Source organism: Pan paniscus, chromosome 3 (assembly GCF_029289425.2).
Source record: "Pan paniscus chromosome 3, NHGRI_mPanPan1-v2.0_pri, whole genome shotgun sequence".
Taxonomy (NCBI): Eukaryota; Metazoa; Chordata; class Mammalia; order Primates; family Hominidae; genus Pan; species Pan paniscus.
This window is the reverse complement of record NC_073252.2, coordinates 64,735,846-64,751,034: the sequence shown is the minus strand read 5'-3', so window position 1 is coordinate 64,751,034 and position 15,189 is coordinate 64,735,846.

Below are 15,189 nucleotides of genomic sequence, written 5' to 3'. Positions count from 1 at the left end.
CCTGTAGTAAACTTCTGCCTAGACATCCAGGCACTACCATAGATTCTCTGATATCTAGGTGAAGGTTCCCCAACATCAATTCTTAACTTCTGTACACCTGCAGGACCAACACCAACTATAAGCCACCAAGGATTAGGGTTTGCACCCTCCAAAGCAATGGCCTGAGTTGTATGTTGTCCCATTTTAGCCACAGTTGGAATGCAGGGCACCATGTCCCGAGACTGCACAAAGCAACAGGGCCTTGGGCTCAGCCTATGAAACTATTTTTTTTCTGTTAGGCCTCTGGGCCTGTGATGGGAGGGCCTGCCATGAAGATCTCCATCATGCACTGGAGACATTTTCCCCATTGTCTTGATGATTAATATTTTGCTCCTCATTACTTATGGAAATTTCTGCAGCCAGCTTGAATTTCTCCTCACAAAATAGGTGTTTGTTTTCTATTGCATTATCAGGCTGCAAATTTCCCAAACTTTTATGTTCTGCTTCCCTCTTAAACATAAATTCCAATTTCAGATAATCTCTCTCAAATTCAAAGTTCCTCAGATCTCTACAGCAGGGGCAACATGCTGCCAGTCTCTTTGCTAAAGCATAGCAAGAGTGGCCATTGCCCCATTTCCCAATAAATTCCTCATCTCCATCCAAGACCACCTCACCTGGACTTCATTGTCCATATCACTATCGGCATTTTGTTCAAAGCCATTGAAGAAGTCTGTAGGAAGTTCTGAATGTTCCTACATCTTCCTGTCTTCTGCAACTTCCAAATTGTTCCAACCTCTGCCTGTTACCTAGTTCCAAAGTCACTTCCACATTTTCAGGTATCTTTATAGTAACGCCCCACTTCGGATACCAATTTACTACATTATTCTATTTTCATGCTGCTATGAAGAAATACTTCAGACTGGGTCTTTAATAAAGAAAAGAGGTTTAATTGACTCACAATCTTGCCTGGCTGGGGAGGCCTCAGGAAACTACTTACAGTCATGGTAGAAGGCACCTCTTCACCTCTTAAAAGGGTGGCAGGAGACAGAATGAGTGCTGAGTGAAGGGGAAGCCCATTATAAAACCATGAGATCTTATGAGAACTTTCTCACTATCATGAGAATGGCATGGAGGAAACCACCCCCATGCTTCAATTATCTCTACCTGGTCCTACGCTTGACAAGTGGGGATTGTTACAATTCATGGTGAGATTTGGGTGCAGACACAGAGCCAAACCATATTAAAAAGTTTATAGCAATAAACACCTACATCAAAAAATTAGAAAAACTTTAATAAACAACTTAATGATGCACCCTAAGCAACTAGAAAAACAAGGACAAATCAAATCCCAAATTAGTAAGAGGAAAGAAAGAATGAAGATCAGAGTAGAAGTAAATGAAATTGAGAGTGAAACAAAAGATCAATCAAACAAAAAGTTGGTTTCTTGAAAGATAAGAAAGAGTAGACTAAGAAAAAAATAAAGACCTAAATAAATTAAATTAGAAATGAAAAAAACACATAACAACTGAAACATCAGGTACAAAAAATTATTAGAGACTATTATGAACAACTATGCACAACAAATTGGAAAAACTGAAGGAAATGGGTACATTTTTGGACACATACAACCTACCACGATTGAAGCTTAAAGAACTAGAGAAGCACAGCAAGCCAATAACAATGAGATCCACACCTTAATAAATTAATTAAATAAAAGCCTAGAACCTGATGAATATACTGCTGAATTGTATCAAACATTTAAAGGACCAATACCAACTATTTCAAAAAATTAAAGAACAGAGAATACCTAGGAACTCTCATGAATACAGAGAGATCATTGGTTACCACAGTCTTGGAAGGGTAGAAGGGAAAGAGGATCAAAGAGAGGATAATTAATAGCTACAAATATACAGTTAGATAGAATAAATAAGATCTAGTATTTTATAGATCAGTAGAGTGACTATAGTTAACACTAATATATTGTAAATTTCAAAATATCTAGAAGAGAATAATTCAAATTTTTCCAACATAAAGAAAAGATAAATATTTGAAGTGATAGATATCTTTATTATCTTGATTTGATTTTTTTCATGTTATATGAATATATCAAATTTTCACATGCACCCTGAAAATACACACATCTTTTATGTATTAATAAAAAAAAGTCAATGGTAGGAAAAGAAAACAAAAGATTTTAATGAGGCTGAAAAATTTCTATTGCCTAGTGACATTACAGCCATTGTATCTCCAAAGCTCAATGTATTAGTCATGTGTTTGTGGTGATGCTGATGTAAACAAACCAATTGCACAACCAGTCTTATAAAAATAGAGCATATATAATTATTTCCAGTACCTACCTGATAATAACCATTTACTGGTTTATATAATTACTATACTTCTTATCCTTATCTTAGAGTGTACTTTTTTCTACTTATGAAATATAAGTTAACTGTAAAAAGCCTCAGGCAGTTCCTTAGGTGTATTCCAGAAGAAAGCATTGTTATCATAGGAGCTGACAGTTCCATGCATGTTATTGCCCCTGAAGACCTACTCGTGGGACAAGATGTGGAGATGGAAGACAGTGATATTGAAGATCCTCAACCTGTGTAGGCCCAGGCTAATGTGTGTGTTTGTGTCTTCATTTTTAACAAAAAGGTTAAAAAGTAAATAAATAAATCAAAAAACAGAAGAAGTTTATAGAATAAGGATATAAATAAAATATATTTTATAAAGTTGTAAAATATATTTGTTTTAAGCTGTTATTACAAAATGATAAAAAAGTTTTTTTTTAAATAAAATATAATGTTTAAATTTAAACTAAGCTTAGGTTAATTTATTATGAAAGAAAATATCTTTTTAACTAATTTTGTGTAGCCTAAACATTCACTGTTTATAAAGTCCACAGTAGTGTATAGCAATGTCATAGGTGTTCACATTCACTCACCACTGACTCATATACTCACCCAGGCCAGCTTCCAGTCTTGCAAGCTCCATTCATGGTAAGTGCCCTAAACAGTATATCATGTTTCATCTTTGATACCATATTTCTATGTACATTTTCTATGTTTAGATATGTTTAGATACAGAAATACCACTGTGTTTCAATTGCCTTCATCATTCAGTAGAGTAACATGATTTACAGGTTTCTAGCCTAGGAGCAACACGCTATACCACATAACTTAGGTGTGTAGTAGGCTATGCTACTTAGATTTGTATAAGTACACTCTATGATATTTGCACAAGAACAAAATTGCCTAATAATACAGTTCTTAGAACATATACCCGTCATTAATTGACACATGGCTGTATAGATACATGAGAACAAATTCATTAGGGGAATTAGCTCACATAATTCAACAGGCTAAGAAATCTCATGGCAGGCCTTCTGCAAACTAGATACACCAGGATATATCTAGCCAAATCCTGGTGCTGTGGCTCAGTTCAAGCCCAAAGGCCTGACAGCCCATGGGGCCTGTTAGTGTAAGTTCTGGAGTCCAAAGGCCAGAGGTTCTTGATTTTTGGTATTCCAGGGCAGAACAAAAAGAGGGTATCCAAGTTCCAGATGGAAAAAGTGAGATGAACTGGTCTTTTCCTCTGTTTTTGTTTTATTTGAGCCCCCAAGTTGATTGGATGATGACCATCCACATTGAGGACACATGTTCGCCACTTAGTCCACTCAGACTTCCATGCCAATCTCCTCTGGAAACATCTTTACAAACACACTCTTAAAAATCCTTTACCAGTTATCTAGGTAGTCATTTCTCCAGTCAAGTTGACATCTAACATTAACCATCATAAATCTACCCCTTATCAAGTTGGCACCAATATACGTCTCCTTAAACCACATTTACTCTCCAAAGACAGTAACAAGATAATAGTTCACATCTAACTGCATTGCATACAATGAAAAATGCACTAATACCTTCCCCAGAAGAGGAGATAATGCCCTTGGGTAATGTTTACTCTTCTCTTGATATCTCATAACTTAAATACTATGATGCAAAAGTAATAATACTTAAAAACTAATATAAATTCAAAAAATCTTATGTTGCATAATGAAATGAGATAGGAATTAGAACAAAGACATTTGTTTGACATATGTATTTATACACACAAACATATTTTTAAACAAAATAGAACAGAAATGCTCTTGACAATTACAGCCCTCATTTCTGTAACTGGTCATGTAGTTATATCTGGTATTTTTAGCTACCTTCTTCTACTGCCGATTCTGTATTCCCTTTATCTTCAGAAAGAAACTCAGCTGGTCATAGTTCTTCACCTAGCAGGGTAGTCCAAAACCTCATTTCTGAAGTATATGGACCATTCTTAGTCTTAACTGGATTGAGTTGTCATAATTTCCCATTGACCTTAATTATAGTATATTACAATACTAAGGGACAACCTAAGCAATGTCTTGTATTCCAGACATACTCTTCTTTACCTCCACTGTGGAGTGGTAGTCCAAATTCCCTTCAGTAGTCCAGATCAATCATCCCAGCTAACACCGTATCTCTTTTCTTAGCCTGTTTACTCAGAGACATGAAGACCCTAAAGTGTCAGGTGTTAGTCTTAACTTCTAGCTCAATGGAATCTTTTTTGTGTCTCCTGGTGGAAGCATTACTCCCTCTGCAACTAAGACCCCTAGGTTAGCAGAGCATAAAGTCTTGGGAAGAGGAAGCAAAAATTGTGCTGTTGGATTATGAGGAGTAACAGGGAGTGGTATTACTTCCATTTCCATTCCTTGATTACTGGTCCTGTGAATACTGGCTATGGGAGAAGCAGTAATGTATAGTGGATGCTGATTCAGAGTATATACAGCCTTATAGAGAAACTTGCCCTAGCCTTCAAAAGTCCATTCCATGTTTTATCAAGCTAGCTGCTTCAGGATGACAGGAACACAGTAAGATCGGAGAATTCAATGAACACGAGCCCATTGCTGCAATTCTTTTGCTGTACAGTGAGTTCCTTGGACAAAAATAATAAGAACAAAATGTCTGGGAATACCTTGACAGCAAATAAGATAGTCGGTGAGTCCACCAACATTGGTTTGTCAAAGCATTGCACACAGGGGAGGCAAATCCATAACTAGAGTATGTTTTGGTTCCAATAAGGAGTCCAAAGGTCAGAAATCCTGGAGTTGTGATATTCAAGGGCAGGAGAAGAAGGGTTCCAGGAAAGAGAGAGACTCATTGGCCTTTTCTTCTGTTTTTGTTCTATCTGAGAGCCCCCAGCTAATTGGATGGTGCTCATCCATATTGAGGGTGCATTTTCCCCACTTGATCCATTCAGACTCACATGCCACAATCTCCTCTGGAAATACCCTCACAGACACACTCCAAAATAATTATCTGTTTAGTTTTCTAAGTATTCCTTAATTCAGTCAAACTGACACCTAAAATTGGCCATCACATTTTGTCAAGAGGTCATATCATGCTGGGTTTTTCAAATCAACTGATAACATGTCTATAATAAAATTGTGATGGTATGTATTGCAAAAACTCAGCAGGAATGTGCTTGGAATATACATATATTCCTTGAAGTATAAGATAGATAGATAGATAGATAGATAGATAGATAGATAGATAGATAGATAGATATAATGTATCTATCTATCTATATATATATGTATTCCTTTTCAAGACACATGCAATAAACATATGCTCATTTTCTGCCTAAGGTACAGGTTTAGGGATCATAATCTTCATCTGTTGTGAATCATATCTTGATTCGTCTCCCTTTGGATTTGTTTTAAGGGCAGTACCATTTGAGGGGAGCTCCAAATATATCTACCTCTGAGCTTCTGCCAGCTTCTGTGTTTGCCTTTGCCTCACATCCTCATGTTTCTGAGAAATTTGTTCTTGAGTGAAATATTATGGCTTTTTCTGGGACCATAAGAATAAGAGAACACTAGCCTCAATATCACACCAAATATTTTAGAAATGAATATTATAACTGGAGGAGTGTCTCCACTATTAAATTTTATAAAAGTGGCTTTCAGTGTCTAAGAGGAACAAAGGTTTGCAATATTTACACCATTTTTTCTACTGTATCAGCTGTAATATCGATAGAGCTATGAAGTTTCTAACACATTATAGCAAGAAGAGCTTGGGATGTGGGTGACTACTAACTGCAAATTGCACTCATCTGAACTTTAGAATCTGAATGACATGTCTTCTAAGCTCCTATTTTTAATTCTAAAAAACTAATTTATTGATTTTATCCTTTATTCTTTTTCAAGATAGCATCATGTAAACTTTATATATTTTTCAGAATCAACTCAACAAACACAGGTTTCTTTCCTTTTGCATAATAAAGCTTCATAATTTTCTTAAACTTCATAGGATAGAACTTCAAAAAGTTCATGGAAAAATATAACAAAAAGATATAAATTAAAAAAACATATAAACTTTAATTCTCAATATAAACTTCATCAAGATAAAGACAATTTTGTAAATGATGATACTAATCATTTGTCCCATTCATAAAGAACCGAGGATTCTGTGAATTAACCATGCAAATGCAGTCTTTTTTACATTATTGTCTGAATAAAATGAGTATCTTTTAAAGATTTTTAAGAAACAAAAATAAGTTGGAAAGAGTCAATTCAGGACAGTAAGGTGGATGCCTAGTGATTTTTCATCAAAACTCTCATAAAATTGCCCTTGCTTGCTAATAGGAATGAGCAGGAGCTTTTTCATGGTGGAGAAGTACTCTCTGATGAAGCTTTCCTAGGCATTTTACTGCTAAAGCTCTGGCTTTCTCAAAACACTCTCATAATAAGCAAATATTATAATCCTTTGGCCATCCAAAAAGTCAACAAGCAAAGTACCTTGAGCATTCCCCCCAAAATTTGCCATGACCTTTGCTCTTGACTGGTCTGCTTTTGCTTTGACTGGACCACTTCCACATCTTGGTAGCCACTGCTTTGATTGTGCTTTGTCTTTAGAATAGTACTGGTAAAGCCATATTTCATCTCTTATAACAATTATTTGAAGAAATGCTTCAGGTTCTTGATCCCATTTGTTTCAGATTTTCATCGAAAGCTCAGCTCTTGTGTGCAAATGTCCTGGATAAAACAGATGACACACCCATTAGGTGGAAATTTTGCTCAAGTTTAATTTTTCAGTCAGAATTGTGTACGTTGAACCAATTGAGGTTTCTGTGGTGTTGGTTACTGTTTCTGCTGTTATTTGTTGGTCCTCTTCAACTAAAGCATAAATGAGATTAATTTTTCCTAGCAAATTGATGTAGATGGTCTGCCTCCAAAGGCTTAATTTTCAACATTATCTTGTCCCTTTCTAAAGCAAGTTATATATTTCTAAACTGTTGATTTCATTGGGGGCATTGTTCTCATAAACTTTTCATAAAGCAGGAATTATTTCACTATTCTTCCACCCAAGCTTTACCATAAAGTTAATGTTTGTTCTTGTTTAAATTTTAGCAGAATCCATGTGGCTCTGATAGAGATTCTTTCAAACTGATGTCTTAACCTTCTTAGTTCCTCAAATTAGATCCTGTTCAGATGTTCAATAATGAGTAAGTTTAAGTTTATTTTGTGCAAAAAAATAAATTCCATGCAGAGTTTTTCACAGTATCCATTTTTCCATAAACATTTTGAAGATTCTTTATATACAATCTCCTCACAGGTTTTCAAAAGAACTCCCTTTTTGACTTTTTTTTTTGACTATAGATTTTGTGAAAGTGGTCAATTCTAATGTTATACCCACCTATTGAACTGGCAAACACATTTTCTATCTGTAGAGAAGTAAAAATAAGAATCATTGACGTCCTAAAAGCCATTGCTCCAGTCAGACAGTTGCTCTCCTTTAGAATTAGAATCCACCTGTAACTTAGTCTCCCTCTCTGCTCTTTATTCTAGGAATTTATGAGTAAAATCAGTCTGCATGTGTACCTTAATATGTTCTAAAATATGCTTGAGGAGGGAACAGGCATCTTGTGGAGTAAATTTAGGTTTCATTATTAAAGTGAAACTATCACTTTCTCTTACTATCATTAAAAGTAGGTGGATGTTTTTGACCCAGACTTCTCACAGCACTGCTTGTATCTGTGCATAGACTTATTCCATCACATCTACCAAAATGATACATCTATCAAAAATGCAAACATCAGTTTATACTTCCAAGACAAAATCTACATGTTCTAGAGGGTTTATCAAGTGACTCAGGCTATATGAGGGGCAGGTGAAGACTACCAGTCTTTCTACCCACAACCCAGTCAGGGGTGTCTGCCTGCTCTAAATATGGATAGCCTGACTTTTCTGCATAATGTAGTGAAACAAGTACATTTCATAGTGATCCCTTGAATCTCATATCGATGTACCTTAATTTACTGTCATTCAGATGTGTCTTGGCTATTATTGCCCCTTTGTGTTTCTATAAGATTTTACAATTAGTGTATCAAATTCTTGCTTGCCAGGCAACTTGGGATGATTTCATTACTAGATACAAGAAAGTCATTTAGGATATCTTTTCCATGGTCAGCCTGGGCCAAAAGGCAGATTTTTCTTATGTTGGCAGTGTTCTTGTGGAATTAACCATCTTATTCATGGTGTTCAAATTATTTAACACCATGGTCATTTTATTTCCTGTGACAGTTTTTTCCCCACAACAAATCAGCTCCAGCCCTTGGTATCCAGCACCCAATGCTCAAATGAGGCATGGAGACCTCCAGAATTTTTTTTTTCATAGAAAATTGTATTAGTCTGTTTTCACTCTAATAAAGGCATACCCAAGACTGGGTAATTAACAAAAGAAAGAGGTTTAATGGACTTACAGTTCCGTGTGGCTGGGGAATCCTCCCAGTCATGGTGAAAGGCAAGGAGAAGCAAGTCACCTCTTATACGGATGGCAGCAGGAAAAGAGAGAGAGCTTGTGGAGGAAGACTAACATTTTTAAAACCATCAGATCTCATGAGGCTTAATCACTATCACAAGAACAGCACAAGAAAAACCTGCCCCCATGATTCAATTACTTCCCACTAGGTTCCTTCCACAACATGTGGGAATTCAAGATGAGATTCTGGTAAGGACACAGCCAAACCATAACCCTGGTCCCTCCCAAATCTCATGTCCTCACATTTCAAAACCAATCATGCCTTTTCAACAGTCCCCCAAAGTCTTAACTCATTTCAGCATTAAATCAAAAGTCCACAGTCCAAAGTCTCATCTGAGACAAGGCAAGTGTCTTCCACCTATGAGCCTGTAAAATCAAAAGTAAGTTAGTTACATCCGAGATACAATGCAGGTACAGGCATTGGGTAAATACAGCCATTTCAAATGAGAAAAATTGGCCAAAACAATGGAGATGCATGTCCTATTAAGTCCAAAATCCAGAAGGGCAGTCAAATCTTAAAGCTCCAAAATAATCTCCTTTGACTTCATGTCTCACATCCAGGTCTTGCTGATGCAGGAAGTGAGCTCCCATGGCCTTGGGCATCTCTGCCCCTGTGGCTTTGCAGGGTATAGCACCCCTCCTGCCTTTCATGGGCTGGCATTGTCTGCAGCTTTTCCAGGCAAACAGTGCAAGCTGTCAGTGGATCTACCTTTCCGGGGTCTGGAGGATGGTGGCCCTCTTATCACAGCTCCACTAGGTGGTACCCCAGTAGGGACTCTGTGTGGGGGCTCCACACCCACATTTCCCTTCCCTACTGCAGTAGCAGAGGTTCTCCATGAGAGCCCTGCCTCTGCAGCAAACTTCTGCCTGGCCATCCAGACATTTTCATACATCCTCTGAAATCTAGGTGGAGGTTCCCAAAATCCAGTCCTTGACTTCTCTACATTCACAGGCTCAACACCATGTGGAAGCTGCCAGGGCTTGTGAGTTGCACCCTCTGAAGCCATGGCCCAAGCTCCATGTTGGCTCCTTTCAGTCCCAGCTAGAGCAGCTGGGATGCAGGACATTAGGTCCCTAGGCTGCATACAGTACGGGACCCTGGGCCCAGCCCATGGTACCATTCTTCACTCCTAAACCTCCAGGCCTGTGATGGGTGGGGCTGTCACAAAGGTCTATGACATACCCTGGAGATATTTTCCTCATTGTCTTGATAATTAACATTGGGCTCCTGGTTAATTATGCAAATTTCTGCAGCCAGCTTGAATTTCTCTTCAGAAAAATTGGATTTCTTTTTCTAGTTCATTTCCAGGCTGTGAATTTTCCAAACTTTTATGCTGTTTCCCTTTTAAAACTGAATGTCTTTAACAGCACCCAAGCCACCTCTTGAATGCTTTGCTGCTTAGACATTCCTCCAACAGGTACCCTAAATCATCTCTCTCAAGGTGAAATTTCCACAAATCTCTACAGCAGGGGGAAAATGCCACCAGTCACCTCTGCTCCAGTTCCCAACAATTTCCTCTATCTGAGACTACCTCAGACTGGATTCCATTGTCTGTACAATTATCAGTATTTTGGTCAAAGCCATTCAACAAGTTTCTAGGAGGTTCCAAACTTTCACACATTTTCCTTCTGTCTTCTTCTGAGTCCTCCAAACTATTCCAACCTCTGCCTGTGACACAATTCTAAAGTTGCTTCCACATTTCCAAGTATCTTTTCAGCAAATTTCCACTCTACTGGTACTAATTTAGTGTATTAGTCCATTTTCATGCTGCTGATAAAGACATACCCTAGATCGGGCAATTTACAAAAGAAAGGTTTAATGGACTTCACAGTTCCACATGGCTGCAGATGACTCATAATCATGGTGGAAGGCAAAGAGAAGCAAGTCACGTCTTAAATGGATGGCAGTAGGAAAAAAAGAAAACTTGTGCCGTGAGACTCCTGTTTTTAACCATCAGATTTGTGAGACTTATTCACTATCATGAGAACAGCATGGGAAAGACCTGCCCCCATAATTCAGTTACCTCCTACTGGGTTTCTCCCACAACATGTGAGAATTCAAGATGAGATTTGGGTGGGGACACAGCCAAACTATATCAAAAATCTACATGTCCTGTAAGAAAACTATTTGTTTGGGGACTTTGTGATTGACAGGCATTTCTACTGCCAATGTGTTTCTTCAAGAGCCTCAAGAGACAAAGCAGACATGTTTGACACCTGGCTAGGTATTGAGCTAACAGACTAGCTGGCTACTAGATACTTTCCTTGACAAATTGACTCATTTAAGGCTTAGGGTAGACATTTCAGTGCATCTTTAAAGGAGGGCTAGTGACTCCACAGCCAGCTAACTCACTACAAGGCTAGAAGAAGATGACATGTTACCAAAATTACGAGGAAATTATACCCACCCTTGGCTGGACCAGTTAAACTGTCATCTGAAAACTCATAGCATCTGATAGAGTGGAATATGTTTCTTCATGTCCAACAAGTGTCTTCAAAAAGGATTTGCAGATACAAAACAATATTGCTATAGAAAACTGTATTGGGAAGATCTTACAAGCAGAAAAGGAACAGAGTGAACAGAACCTTGTGTTATAATATGAAATAGCTTCCCCTGGGCATTAGTGGATTACATGCATATTGGCAAACACTTGAGCAGAAAGGAAGATTGCCTTAATAATATACCTTACTTAGTTATAGGGACTGGGAAGCAGGAGCAATATATGAGACTATGTAAAAATACATGAGATTATGTAAAAATATATGAGACTTCCAAGAGTTTAAGCTTCTTGGCTAGAAAGTGACTTTATAGGAAATGGGATATTCTGAAACACAATCATTAGTCTCAAACTCTCCCAACATTGAGCTAACTCAGATCTGCTAAGGCAGGTATCTCGCTTGCTACCAAAGAAGAGGGTAGCAACCCTCTTTAGGGAGGGTTAAAAACCTACTCATAAAAGTATCTTATGTCTTACAAGTATATTTTATCTTTTATATTTAAATTTATAATTCATCTTGATTGTGTGTGTAGAGTATGAGGAAGTCAACATGTGTGTATATATGTGTATATGTGTATATATATACACACATATATAAATAGGGATGTGAGTATATTTATGTCTGTAAAGGAGAGGTTCCTGTGTGTACACATATACACACATATATAATACATGCATACATATAATTATATTTGTGTCTGTATATAACTTATGTATGTATGTGTGTATACCCTCATAGATACACATTCATACATAATTTTCATATGAATATTCAATTAACACAAAACAGTTACTGACAATGCTATCTTTCCTGAGTACACTGCTACTGCAGTGGCACATTTACAAAAAAACATCTATATATGTAGATTTGTTGCTTGACTTTGTTCTTTGGTTTATTTGTCCATTCTTCAGCCAATATCATACAATCATATTCACTGTATTTTATAATATCTCTTTGTATTAGTCAGGGTTCTCTAGAGAAACATAACTAATATGATAGATATATATATAAAGTGGAGTTTATTAAGGAGTATTAAGCCATCTGCAAGCTGAAGGGCAAGGAAGTCAGTTTGAGTCCCAGAGCTGAAGAACTTGGAGTCTGATGTTTGAGGGCAGGAAGCATCCAGCATGGCAGAAAGATGTAGGCCAGAAGACTAAACCAGTCTAGTCTTTCCATGTTCTTCTGCCTTTTTTTATGCTGGCCATGCTGGCAGCTAATTAGATAGTGCCCACCCAGATTGAAAGTGGGTCTACTTTATCAGTTCACTGACTCAAATGTTAATCTCCTTTGGCAACACCTTCACAGACACACCCAGGACCAATACTTTGCATCCTTCAATCCAATCAAGCTGACACTCAACATTAACCATCACACTCTTGATATTGTTGAGATATAATTCTCGGCCAGGAGCAGAGACTCAGGCCTGTAATCCCAGCACTTTGGGAGGCCGAGGTGGGCTAATCACGAGGTCAGGAGATCGAGACCATCCTGGCCAATATGGTGAAACCCCATCTCTACTGAAAATACAAAAAATTAGCGGGGCATGGTGGCAGGCACCTGTAGTCCCAGCTACTCGGGAGACTGAGACAGGAGAATGGCGTGAACCTGGGAGGCGGAGCTTCCAGTGAGCTGAGATCGCGCCACTGCACTCCAGCCTGGGTGACAGAGCGAGACTCTGTCTCAAAAAAAAGAAAATACATACATATATATATGTGTATATATATATGTGTATATATATGTGTATATATATGTGTGTATATATATATAATTCTCCATGTGTCTCTCACATTTCTGCATGTTTTGCAAGCAGAGAAATGGACTAATATTGCTCCATGTTAACTTATATACATATATATAGTGTATATATATAATTTTCCATGTGTCTCTCACATTTCTGCATGTTTTGCAAGCAGAGAAACGGACTAATATTGCTCCACGTTAACTTTTCAAGGTGTTTGTAAAGGAAACAGTCTTAGAAAATAAGAGATAGTATCTTTCATCAGAGTAAAGTGAAACTACTTAGCTTATACTCTTGGAAGGTGAAGATAGCTACTACCTCTGGAACAAGGAGCAAGAATACTCACTGTCTGTTATAAAAGATTCAGGTTCTGTAAACGTAGAATTCATCTCCTGTAATGCAACCTACTGCATGTGCTGGTGTCATCTGGCCCTCTGCTCATCGCCTGTGGAATTGGGACTTAGGAGACTGACATAAATATGCCAGTGCTGTGGCTACTTTTATTGTTATAAATAATAAAGTCCTGACCCAGGTTTTTAGTGGTTTTGTTTTGTCATGAGAGTCTTTCTTTCTCTCTCTCTCTCTCTTTCTTTCTTTTCTTTCTCCCTTCCTTCCTTTCTTTTTTTTTTTTTTTTTTTGAGACAGTTTCACTGTGTCACCCAGGCTGGAGTGCAGTGGCATGATCTTGGCTCACTGAAACCTCTGACTCCTGGGGGTTCAAATGATTCTCCTGCCTCAGCCTCCCAAGCAGCGCCTGCCACCATGCCTGGCTAATTTTTATTTTTAGTAGAGACAGGGTTTCATTATGCTGGCCAGGCTGGTCTTGAACTCCTGACCTCATGATCCACCTGCCTCAGCCTCCCAAAGTGCTGGGTTACAGGCGTGAGTCACCATACCCAGCTGATGCTGGCCTTCTAAAATGCAATAAGAAGTACCTTCTATTATCCTATTGTCTGAAAAATTAATCTTAGAATGATTTCTTCTTTAAATGTTCGGTAAAAATCAAATAAAACTCTAAAACTATTTAATAAGTTGATGTTAGTGTCCTTCTTTAATTAGGCTGGATTATAACATCAGGCCAAAAGTAAAATTTAAGACTGCAAAGCTATACTGATTTTCAGAGATGTGCATAGAAGGAAACCAAAATGAATAAGAAACGCAGATATCACTCTGTCTTCACATAGAATATAATCCCATGTTTTAAGTATGTCATTACATGCTTTGCCCAAAATATTTAAATTTTTTGTTGTTTTCAGTAAGTTGAAGCAAGTCTAATTTCTCATATGCTCTATTTATTGACTGACTTATTAAAATTGAGACAATTATTATCATAATACTATTAATGATAGGGTCTAAGTATTTCATTTTCAGAAATCTAAAAGTAATTCTGGTACAATTTCATGGAATGCCATGATACGAGATTAGATAGATAAGACAGACTTTTTAAACGTACACAATGCTAACATTATGGAGTTCTTTTTTGTTACTATTATTTTCTTTTTTTCCAGTTGGAGAATATCCTTATGCATTGTTTCTAGATTTTTAAAGACACTCCAATAGATTACAAAAGCTAAAGATTGATAGAATTTAGTAGTAAATTTAAAAGATAAAGTGTTCCAAAGCAATTTATTAAAGTTGCCCCCCACCATGTCAAACAGACATGCCATATAAAAAAGTCCTGAGAAACTGATGCAAAAATCTGAGTGATAAAGCAGTTACTGCATTGCCTACTCTCCTGTTGATTTAATTTATAGAGAGACAAGGGTGAATGTTCAATCCCACCTCTCCCCGACACATTGCTAAACCAAAGTGTTCCTGCATTTTTTATTTCATACAAGATCTTGACATCCTTTTGAATTTATTTTACATACTTGGGGAACATGAATACAACTTCATGCTTTCATCCTTTGATAAGGCATTCATTATGTGCATTAACTGACAGCTGTGAAATTATCTGCCACTTGTCTTAAATAAAAGAAAATTCAAAATAGATGTGCATTCTGTACTTAGGCAAATTTCACAGAATCTTCTTTAATTCAAATTTCTCTAGATGCTTCTTTTTATATAGGCTTTAAGTACAGTGAATATGTTCAGTCATTACTACATATTGAGTGTCTG